Genomic DNA, 11681 nt, shown 5'->3' with positions numbered 1-11681 from the left:
AATGCCCAAGTGTGTCCAACCACAGTGGCATCTAGTCCCTGAAACGCAGTGCAGGCTGGGCTCCCACACCAGGGGCCTGGTGTGGGACTCGGTGCCAAGAGCTCAGTGGGCTGGCACAGGTTCCTGGTGGAGTCTGCTAAAGGCTAAGCCGCCTGCACTCTCAAACAGCAGTCACTAGGGTCCCATACGATGCATGGTGCCAGGCCCTCCTGAGTCAGGGCCCTTCTAGCCTCTCAAGGCCTCATCCTGACTCCAAGCACAGCCTCTTCCGCTTGGTAGGGCCAGCCACACCTATCCTTCCTGGGTTGTCAGTCTCAGCCTATGTATGTAGTCCCTAGGACTTCAGAGGCACAGAGATGGGCCCATGACAGGGCCGGGCCATGTACTTTCCACACAGAACTTGACTTTGTTCATCAGGGTCATTTACTTTTTGTTTCTTAAATTCTACCTTCCTTTCCTCTTTGAGTTTTTGAGACAAAACCACCGCAAACACCGCAGCTCGGTGTCACTGTGTAGTTCAGACTGGCCTTGAACTCTCAACGGTCCTGGCCCCAGCTTCCAGTGTGGGGTTACTGTTTTATTTTATTTTAAATTTTTTTTTATTGGATATTTTATTTACATCTCAGATGTAATCCCTTTTTTTTTTTTTTTTTTGGGTTTGGTTTGGTTTTGTTTTTCGAGACAGGGTTTCTCTGTATAGCTCTGGCTGTTCTGGAACTCACTCTGTAGACCAGGCTAGCCTCGAACTCTCAAACTCAGAAATCCGTCTGCCTCTGCCTCCCAAGTGCTGGGATTAAAGGCGTGCGCCACGACCACCCGGCCCCTTTTATTTTTTTAAGAAGTAAATTTTTAAATGATTTTTAAATTTCATGTACACTGATCTTTGGTTCACATGTACATCTGTGTGAGGGCGTCCTGTCTCCTGAAACTGGAGGCACAGACAGTTGTGAGCTGCCACGTGTGTGCTGGGAACTGAATGTGTGTTCTCTTCATGTACAGTAGGTCCTCCTAACCTCTGAGTCATCTCTCCAGCCCTCCCTCTAAGTATTTTTATTTTTTATGTTAGAGGAGATGAAACTGAGGCTTGAGGGGTGGCTAAGGCAAAACCCGGACTGTACAGACTTCTTTAGCTTGAAGGCTGGTACAAGGCTGCCTGAGTTTGGACCCTCAAATGGAAGATGAGATGGGGTAAACAGAAGTGCCTGTGTGCTGTAGAGCCCTCAGGGAGAGGAGAGGGGGTTTGGAGGGAGAGAAGACAGGGAACTCGGAACAAGGGTGGGATAGGAAGAAGACAGGGTGTCCTTTAGGCTTTGCAGAAGTCAGGCTCCAAGTAGGTGAGGGTAGGTGGGCAGGTGGCTAGCAGCATCACCCTGCATCGCAGTCCCCACAGAAAGTGTTGGAGCTAGTTGATGGTACACTGATTTACAATATGCTTCCCTCTCCTGTGGAGGAGAGTGAGGGAGCTAAGCAATCACCCATCCCTAGAGGGTTTCCAGGGGAAGGGCCAGGCCTGACAAGCAAGCTAGTAGTAAGTCAGTCTCCCCCAAACCCTCCAGCCTCCATCCTCTCTCACACACACACCCTCATCATAGAGACAGGATCTCAAGTAGTTCAGGCCTATTTAAAACTTTTATATAGCCCAGGCTAGCCTAAATCTTTTATGTAGCCAAGGCTAGCCTTGAACTCTAATTCTCCTGCCTCTGCTTCCTGAGTGCTGGGATTACAGGTGTATGCTCAGTTAGTTGTTTTTCGACCTCTTTTCCCCTCCATACCTAATGAGAAAGATGAAGCAGGCTGGTGAGATGGCTCAGTGTGGGTAGGGACACTTGGTATCTAAGCATGTGGAATATGATTCTGGGACGCATATGAAGGCTGGTACAAGGCTGCCTGAGTTGAAGGAGAAACTGACTTCTGAAAGCTAGCACCAATCCCCACATAAATAAATAAAACTTGGGAAAAGGAATCTTTTTTCCCCTCTCTAAATAAAAGAAGGGTGAAATGTCTCCACTGTAGAGAAGAAACTGGGGTCAGCTGTATCCAGGGCTTCCTGAGGTCACAGACTTGGTTGGGGTGCAGGCAAAACGCAAACTAGATAAACTGGCTACAGATATGACCCCTAAAGCAATGGGTGCCAGGAACAGGCTGGGGGAGTACTTTTGTGGGTGGGCAGTGGTGATTGGTCGGCCCCACCAATCACCTTTCTCCTAATGTCTGCTTACTTTCAGGACAGCGAAGGGCTGGGGCCTTTCTAGGGACTCTTCTGCTTTGGTTAACTAATGCATGTACTGTGTGGACAACCCACAAAAGTTTCATGCACCTGCCTGAGGTAGACCTGCAGAGGCTGGTGATGTGGGGAGGGGAAGAGAAGGGGAAAGAGGGAAGAGGGGGGAGAAGGAGATGGGCCTGTTTGAACATTTGTCCCTCATTATGATCTAGAAGACATAGGTCCATGGCGGTGGGAGGGAGGGTAGGCAGGAAGACTGGGAAGGCCACACAGGGGTGAAGGCTTTGAGAACAGCAGAAAATTCCCCCAACGGGCTCTTTTGAATGTCCTAGATCACCCGGTCCCTAACATGCACATGTCTATGCACACAAGCTGTCCAGGCCAGCTGGGCTCCTTCCCTACCCTCTAAGCTCACGTACTGCAGGAAACACCAATCACAGCTGTGGCAACTCTGTGTTCTGTATGATCTCACACCATCTGTTTAGCAGTCCCGTGATGTGAGCAGTAGGTACATCGGCTGATTTTTTAATTAATTAATTAATTAATTAATTTGGTTTTTTTCGAGACAGGGTTTCTCTGTATAGCCCTGGCTGTCCTGGAACTCACTCTGTAGACCAGGCTGGCCTCGAACTCAGAAATCCGCCTGCCTCTGCCTCCCAAGTGCTGGGATTAAAGGCGTGTGCCACCACCGCCCAGCTATTTATATATTTTGAGACAGGGTCTTATAACCTAAGCTGACTGGGAATTCAGTATGTTCCCTGGACTAGCCTTGAACTTACACAATCCTCCCATTTCTAACCCCAATTTATGAGGTTACAGGTATAATACACCTATGAGTGTGTGTGTGTGTGTGTATTTTTTTTTATTTTTTTTTTTTGTTTGTTAATTTAATTTGTTTGGTTCCACCAGCTTCAGGCTGAATCTCATACTTGTGTAAATTGAGCCTCAGAGTGATGGAGTGACTTACCCAGGCAGCACAGATAACAAGTAGAGGTGGGATTTGAACCCGGGAAGGCAGACAGTAATCTTAGCTCCCAGCCCCTTAGCATAGATTGTGAGTACCCTGACATCTCCCTGCCTCTCAGCTCCAGACGTTTTCACGTTCGGGGGAGCCTGTCTTGACTCATCACGTTCTGAGGAAGCACACCCCAGGCCAGAGTACCACTGGGGGCTACAGTGGGAACATTCTATCCCCATTTTTGCCTGAAGCAAGGGACAGCCAGCCAGAGATCCTTGGAAGTCTACAGGGGTGGTTGGTTGGACATTCAAGGTTCGGTGGGAGTCTGCTTGAGGAATGGCTTGTACTGTGGGCCCAGAAGTTTCCTTAGGTCTCTCACGTCCAAAGCCTTCTGTACTCACCAACACTTCCTAGGGCTGCCCATAGCCCCACTGCTTGGCTGAGCAGTGCACACATATCCCCAGGTACCTCAAATGTTTCCATTGGCCTTTTGCCTTCAAGAGTTTCACACCCGCCTCTTCATGGGCTAACGGGGCTCACAGTCACAGACGGGCAGACAGGGTCCGGCTAACCAGAGTCTGACACTTCTGCTCCCTGTTTGTTGTGGTTAGTCTGTCAGCATGGAGGGTCCAGAGCTGCAGGTCTCAGGAAATTCTTGTGGTTTTCCGGGGAGGTTCATTTGAAAGATAGAGCATGGGGCAAAGGGGGTTGTGCCAAGGTACCCTTGACTGTGGGGGTGCCCTGCTGACTGCCACTGAAGGCAAAGAACTCAAGGCCTTTGGTACCCAATATAACTGGCCTGGTATGTGTCCTGGCCAGTGCATTAGAACCGGGACAGTAATGAGGACAGAGCTGGAACCCAGGGCTGGAATTCGAATGACTGTCAGGAGGGTGGTGGGCCCCTCAGCTGTGGGGCAGAAGGCTCTAAAGCAGGGGGGCTGGAATGACGGGCACCCGCTGCCCTTGGCTTTGAGCCTCTGGAGGAAAAGCAAAGGCTTGGGATTGTGGTTTTGGCTTCCTGGCATTCCTGCTGTGATTCAAAACGTCTTCTCAGAGAAATAAAAGCAGACTTCAATTCTCACCTCCTCTGAGCCCAGCCACCCCCTAGCACGCCAGCAGAAAGTAGAGTCCAGGACATGGACTCTGACTAGCTCTAGCCACCTGCCTTGTTATTCTGGGTGAGTCAGAATTCTGATCACAGGACTCCCCTCCACATGTGTTCCTACAGTCAAGGCTTCCTTAGAGCGGAGGATGATGGCTCATGCCTGTAAGCCCAGCGCTCTGGAGATGGGGGCATGCCATAAGCTCGAGGGTAGCTCACAGTGAGGCTGGCTAGTGCTATAACCCACAAAAACCAAGCAGATGCACTGGGGTTTGAAGTAAAAAAAAAAAAAAAAAAGGAACCCCAAATTTCAGAGCTGAGTGGAGACTTAGGATTTGAACCTTATTTTGGCTCAGGAACCCCACCTGTACCCAAGTATCCCTGAGAAGGCCCCTGCTTCTCCGTGGGCGACACCAGTGGCTTTGGTCCCTGGTAGCAAATGCTGCAAGGTTCCATTCACGAGGACTTTCCTGGCTGCACTCTGCAGCTGTAGGGGAGCTGCCTGGCTCCTGCTACCGGGGCTCTAGGCTCAGGGTCAGCAAAGGCTTGCCTCTCAGTCTGTGGGCCTTAGCCTGGCGTGAGAGTGACTTCCTGTCCAGCTGGGTCCCTTGTACCTCTCACCCTCCTGTTCAGAGTGGTCATTTAGTCCTGGCATGTCCCATTATCCCCTGAATCTGAACAATACCCTGTGGCTCCCCACTACCCCATGTGACTTCTCTCCCTAACTGCCCAGTATCTAAGAAAGATGGAAGGAGGGAGGGAGGGAAGGAAGAGGGGGCCAGGTGCTTCTGTCCTCCCCTCTGGTGATGTCTTTTGTGACCCTCTATGGAGCATACGGCTATTGCTTTACTTTTTCTTTTGAGTCTGGGTCTTGTGTAGCTCAGGCTATCCTTGAGTTCACTGTGCAGCTGAAGATAATCTTGAAATTCCTAATCCCTCTTCCTCCATCTCTGAAAATCTGGGATTAGAGGCACGTGTTGCCACTCCTGATTTATCTAAAGCTAAGTATCGGACAGAGGGCTTTGAGTGTTAGGGTGAGCACTTAACTAAATGAACTACGTCCCGGGCCAAGGCTGTTTCTGCTAGTATTCCTGTTTGAGAGAAGAACGTTGAGCTTAGAAAGGAGACGTCTCAATCAGCCCTTTCCCTCAGACCCATGCTCTGTGTCATGATGCCTACACTATCTCTGGCAGCAAAGTCTGCCTTGACAGGCCTGGAACTCTTCACCATTTGCCACAGTCCCCTAAGTATGCCGGAATTACTTGCCCGGATACCCTGCCCCGCCCCCTGGATTCCTTGTGTCTCTTCAGCCTGACTGTAAGGCTGGAGTGGGGGGTGCTCAGCCCATTCCTTCAAGGGACTGTGAGGTCAAAGGCTATGATTTAAGAGAAAGGGGTCACCAAAGGGCGAACAAAACAAGAGAGTCGAGGGCGGATAGCAGGGAGTCATTGCTGTCGGGCCAAACTAACTTCCAAACCTGAGCTGTGTACTGACCTGGAACCTTCGAGAGTATCTATCTACTACTTAGTAACTTGTCCCCCCCAGTGGGGGGACACTGGGTTTAGGGTATCCCCCAGATCTGCCATCTTCTTGACACCCCAGCTACCTGGGGTCAGCAGATAAATTAGCAGAAACGGCTGTGGGAGGCATTGGGTGCTTTTTCAGGGTCTAGGAGGTGCTTAAGTGGGGATCTTCTCTCTCTTAGCCCTGTACCTGCTTCCTCAGGGAAATTTTCAGTCCCTTGCTGTATGCTGAGAGGCACCTGAGGAGGCAGGGAGACTGACTGGGGCCATACGGGCCTAGACTTGTAGGCCTCTGAGCCCTGAGGTCATGGAGTCTTCCTGAAGCCCCTTCCCAGGGGAGCTGTTCAGAGGCAGACAGGCCTTGATGAGGTGCTAATTGTTGAGGTAATTAGAGTCAGAGCCGAACTACAGAGGGCTTGGATGACAGGAGCTGGGGGCTGCACAAGGAGACTGGAGGAGGCTACTGGAGACAGAGGGAGGAAGGCCAAGCCCAGAACTATTTGTTCAGGGAATGTTGGTTAGAGATGACCAGCCACCTTGAGATTCATCCTTGTCTCCACACCTCTGTGCTGGCTTGGGTTTTCTCTGTGAAAGTATGTGTGTTCTGTGGCCACTGCTTATTGAAATGGATTTGTAAATCCTTTGGGGGAACAGTACTTTGCTGGACAGGGAGGGGACCAAGGAGAAGGGTGGAGCCCAGGTCCCGGCAGGCACAGTGCCCAGTTGGGGTTGCAGTCTCTTCTATTCTAGCTAGCTCACGGTTCTAGGAAGCCAGAAGTTCAAGCTGCCGCTGGCAGCTGCTTGACGCTGGATAGAAGGGTCTTCCCGGGGTACCAGTCATGAAGGACATCACATGGCACCATAAGCAAGCTTGTCCAAGTCTGCTGCCCTGAGAGCCGTTCACTGTCAAGAGCCATTTGTCTGTGAGTAGATCGATCCACTCAGCGTCGAGCTTTCCGGATCCAACCACCCCAAGCCTTAAGGTCCCATCTCCAGTACATACATTTGGAGAGGAAGCCTCCAACATGTGAAAGAATAGGTTTGCCAAACAGCAGTGAAACCAGAACAACCACAGGGGACGCCACTGAACTGGGATGTTTCTGGTGTGTGTGCGTGTCTGTGTAAGAGAGAGACAGACAGAGACAGAGAGATAGAGAGACAGAGACAGAGAGGCCTATTATAACCCTGGCCTGGGCTGGGTCCTATCCCTTTAAGACTGCCAGGGGCATGGCCCTGTGTAGTGACTATGGAGGCCTCCCTCTGGTGGGAAGATTTAGGTTGGCTGGTCTCGAGACACAGGTTGGAGGGACTCTGAACTTATCTTCCTACTGCCAGAAAGGATAGGACTAGTACCCTCTTCTCTCCCCAGATGCCCCATAGCCCACCGTTCTGGCACAAATAAGCCATAGTGCCCTGGCCCTGAGGGAGGAACTTGGCTACTTGGGCTAGGCTTCAACTCCCAGGCAGGGCAGCATGGACTGTCATTCACATCGGCCCCTGCCCTGTTCTATAGCCCTGTTGACTCTCCAGGGTACCTGATCACACACTGCACTCTCTGCTCCTTAACTGCCTCTCGGTCCCTTCCTGTCAAACTCTTTCCACTCTACAGGCTGAGGTTCCATACGCATCTCAGATTGTCTGGCTACCTGCTGGAGCTCCCATGTTCTGCCACGCCTGCCGACCACAGAGAAAGGGGAGGCTGACCCCTACCTCCACCAGCGCCTGCTCCTTTCTCTTTCCTTTGAAGAGGCACTGAGGGCTAATGAGGTTATGGATAGGGAAGGCTTGAGCAGGAATCAAGGTTTAGTAAGTCTGTGATGCTAATAGCTCCAACTTTATGGGTCCCTAATGCTCAGGCAGGCATCATGCTTTGCATTTTCTTCCCAGCATGCCTCTGGGGCTAGAAGTTTTCTTATCTCCATTTCCCAGGAAGGAAACAGAGACTCTGAGAGGCCAGGCAATGGATCTCTTGTCACACAGCTCATAAGTGACAGTCTGGGGACTTCAAAGCCGCTACTCACAATGGTGTGGGGAGGGGTTGTTATTATTATTTTTTTGTCAACCCGTTTCCTTTCCCCTGTTCCCTCCCTCCCTGCCTGTTATCTTCTGCCTGGTGAGTTTGCATCATTACTTCAACCCAGGGGTCCAATTAGGGGACTCCCCCAAGGAGGCCGACTGAGGCAATCCCTGCCCCTAGGGGGCCTTCCTGAGCTAAAATTTTAATTAGCTGTCACTGCTCTTCCTAAAACTCTGACCTGCCTGTGGCTATACCAACCCAGGCTGCTTGTAGGGGACACAGTTGAAGTGCCAAGTAGGAAGGGTGGCTTGGTCCTCTGTCCTACCACCTCAAGATTGCTATGTTTAATCTAGCAAATGGATTAATTAAATGACTTAATCCATTAATCAGATCAAATAAATGAGTTACTATTTTAAAAAAATTAACTCCATGCCCCTGCATAGAAAAGGCGATCTCCTTGTCAAATTAGAAAAACAAAACAAGGCCTTTAGTCCCAGCACTTGGGAGGCAGAGGCAGGCAGATTTCTGAGTTCGAGGCCAGCCTGGTCTACAGAGTGAGCTCCAGGACAGCCAGGGCTACACAGAGAAACCCTGTCTCAAAAATTAAAAAAAAAAAAGAAAAGAAAAAGAAAAACAAAACAAACCAGGCAGGAAGCAGAGAGATGCATGAAGATGACACATTCTTGGTCACTTGGCACATGGCCAGCACATGGTAGCTATCAGCAGGGCTTCCTCCCTCCTCCCTACAGTGTGGGAGACTGGGTATTGAGCAATGAACAGGGGCCGAGTTGAGCTGTGTACCGATGCTGCCTGGAGCATTTTACACCCTGAAAACTGGGACAGGGCCATCAACCCATGCAGTCGAGGAGGCCATGGAGGCTGAGAGGCAACCAGAATTTCTAAAACCAGCCAGGCAAAGCAGTGCATGCCTGTAATCAAAACACTCAGGCTGGCACAGGAGGAGACAGGTTCCAAAACAGATTATATAGTGAGACCCTGTCTCAAAAACAAACAAAAACAACAAAAAAAAATTAAACAAAGGCATGCTAAGACCATGCAAGTGTTAAAAAAAGCAAGGTGGACTTTCTATTTAGAGCTTAAGACCTATATACTGGGAAATGTGATTCTTTGTGTTTCTTAGCCACAGGGTTGTGGTCCATAAAGACACAGGGTTATCTCTCTAGTCCAGAAATGGGGAGAAATGCCCCCTCAAACTCTAGAAAGATTGAAGGCTCTGAGTGTGATGTGTAGGTTAAGGGCTCAGAGACCCTCTTCCTGGTCTGTGAGTTTCTAAGCTGACATAATGACAGGGAGTTTCTGAGGCCTCATGCTGAAACCTTTGACCATGACCCTGGTCACCGGCCTGCTGACCTTTCCCCTCTACCCCTCACCCCTCAGCAGCCACTCTGTTCTGCCAGTCCAGAGCCAAGCCCTTCTTGGATCTGGTTGCTAAGTAACCAACCCTAAGTGACAAAAACCCCAGCAGGCCACTAATGAGGGGACAGCAGCCAGCCTTAGGAAGACCTGAAAGGCAGTTTCCCTGGCTTGCCCATGGTAGGAGGGGAGGTGCCTTAGCACTGGGGCAAGGTGCATCTCAAGCTAAGAAGGAACTGGCTTGGCAACCCCCTTCAAACCTTTGAACTGGGGAGGGGAAGGGGAAAAAGCTTTCTGCCCAAACCACCATCCTGGAAATAGCTGTCTGCTCTTGCCAGGGGCACTTGGGCTGGGGGAGAGGATCCCTGGAGAAAGACTTGGGAGAGGGAAGAAAGTGATGGGGGTGGGGGGACAGGACCTGAAGAAGGAGAGCTCCCACAACACTAATGGGGAAGGGTATCACCTCTCCCTCATGAGGTTTGGCTGATGGCCTCCTGGTGGGGAGTGCAGGGCATAGGAGGCAGGTGGAACTCAGTCAGATTTTGTTGTTTTGGTTTTTGTTTTCATTTTTGTTTGTTTGTTTGTTTTCATCCTGGGTAGAGACAGAGAGGTGGAGAGAGATGGGGGTGGGGATCTGTGAACAGGAAGTAAACTTGCTTTGTATACCATCAGCCTTAGAAGATGTGGTTTGTAAACCCTCCTCCCTGGGCACAGAAATGGGCCGTCTGGGTCTCAGTTGCCCTGTATTGGCCCTGAAGCTTGTTACTATCTAAAAGGCTGAAGAGGGAATGCAGGTTTCAGAAAAGTGTGTCCAGGTGGGTTTTTTCTTGGCACTCGTAAGACAGGAGCTCACTCTGTAGTCCAGGGTCTCCTAAAACTTATTATATACCCAGGCTAGCTTTGAATTCATAGTGACCCTCCTGCTTCTTCAGTCTTCCAAGTGCTGGAATGAACAGGCCTGAGTTTTTCTGGCGTTCTTTGCTTGAAGATATGCAGAATGCTTCTGTATTAAATTGTGACTCCATAGCTTTGGCAGGGGTTAATCCTGTGTCGGCCACTGCATCCCAGCACTCAGACAGACTCCTGTCCTGGAGGAGGTCCCTTCCCTGGTCTCACTGGGGAGCAGGAAACCATTTGAGCACAGGGAGCTCATACTGGGATGGAAGCAGTTCTGGATCTATGTAACTCCCCTTCATCCCCAAAAGACAGTCCAAACCAGCCTAGATCAGGGAGGGCATCCTGGAGGGGGCTAGACTTAGCTAACAGAGACTGACTAGAAGCCAAGGCATGTAAGATTACCATGAACTTCAGTTGGCTTCCTGGATCTGCTGCGTCAGACAGCCAGAGAGGGACAATGGAGGGGACAGGCAGATCTAAACTGGGAGCCACTGAGACTTGACAAGAGATCCCTCCCCACCCTCCACCCCTGATTCCTGCAGGAGGCAGACTCTGTTTGCCAGCATGCCTTTGGAAAACAGCTTACCTCACTCAGTTGAGACCCCAGGCTCTAAGCCTCCTAAGTTCTGGGCTGCTGCTCTCCCTCAGGTGCTCTGAGCTCAGACTAATGGCGCCAGCACAACAACTTCGGGCGGTTTTTTGCAGAGGGTTTTGGACTATCAGATGCATCGGAGCCTTCTCTCATGAGGGTTTGGAGTCTTGCAGTAATTCCAAGAGGGGAGATCCTACTCCTCCATCTATTGGCTCCACCATGCCCAGGGCAAGTGGCTCCAGGCGCACTGTGAACTCAGGACTGAGGTCATCAGAGCTGTGACATGTCATAATTCTGCCCTTTGGGCTGATGTGCAAACTGAAGTGAAGGTGTTGCTTAAGTCACACAATTCAGAAGGGCAAACCCAGTTCACTTGACTTTTGGGGGGTGGGGGAGAAGGGGTCTTCCCTGAACCCCTGGTCCTGCTACCTTAGCCCCCTAAGTGCTGGGATTACAGCCATCTGTCACCATGTACGGCCATACCTGGTGAGTTTGCTTGCTTTTCAAATTCTTACTTTATCTGACTTAAGTGAGACACAATTAAGTGTCTGGCATAGAACTACCTCCGGTGCAGGAGCTCCTGGCCCCGCCACCTACAACAGTGACATCTTCCTCTACTGGCAGGGAAGGAGGAGGGTTGAGGATGACAGGGCAGTGCTAATAATCTGAGTGGCCTCCCTGGAAGAGACAGTCTCTAGAGCTGGCGGGATGCATTGCCTGTCTTTTCGGTTCCTCGTTTGCTGCCTGCTTGAAGGGTGGCTTCCATCACTACCTCTAGACCTCTGAGGAAGGAAAGTTATTTTTAAATAGCAGGCATGACTTCATTAGTGTGAGGGGACGTTAATCATAACCATAACATGATGTGCTGCCGTTCAGGAAGCTGACCTTTCACCTTATCTTTCTATGGAGGAGTCTGTGGGGGGTGGGGTAGGGGGAGGATAGGAGAAGGGCATGCACCCCGTTCAAGCCTATGGGATAGGGGCAAAGTAGAACC

Source organism: Grammomys surdaster, unplaced genomic scaffold, assembly GCF_004785775.1.
Source record: "Grammomys surdaster isolate TR1022 unplaced genomic scaffold, NIH_TR_1.0 241, whole genome shotgun sequence".
NCBI classification, from domain to species: Eukaryota; Metazoa; Chordata; class Mammalia; order Rodentia; family Muridae; genus Grammomys; species Grammomys surdaster.
This window is presented reverse-complemented; position numbering follows the sequence as displayed.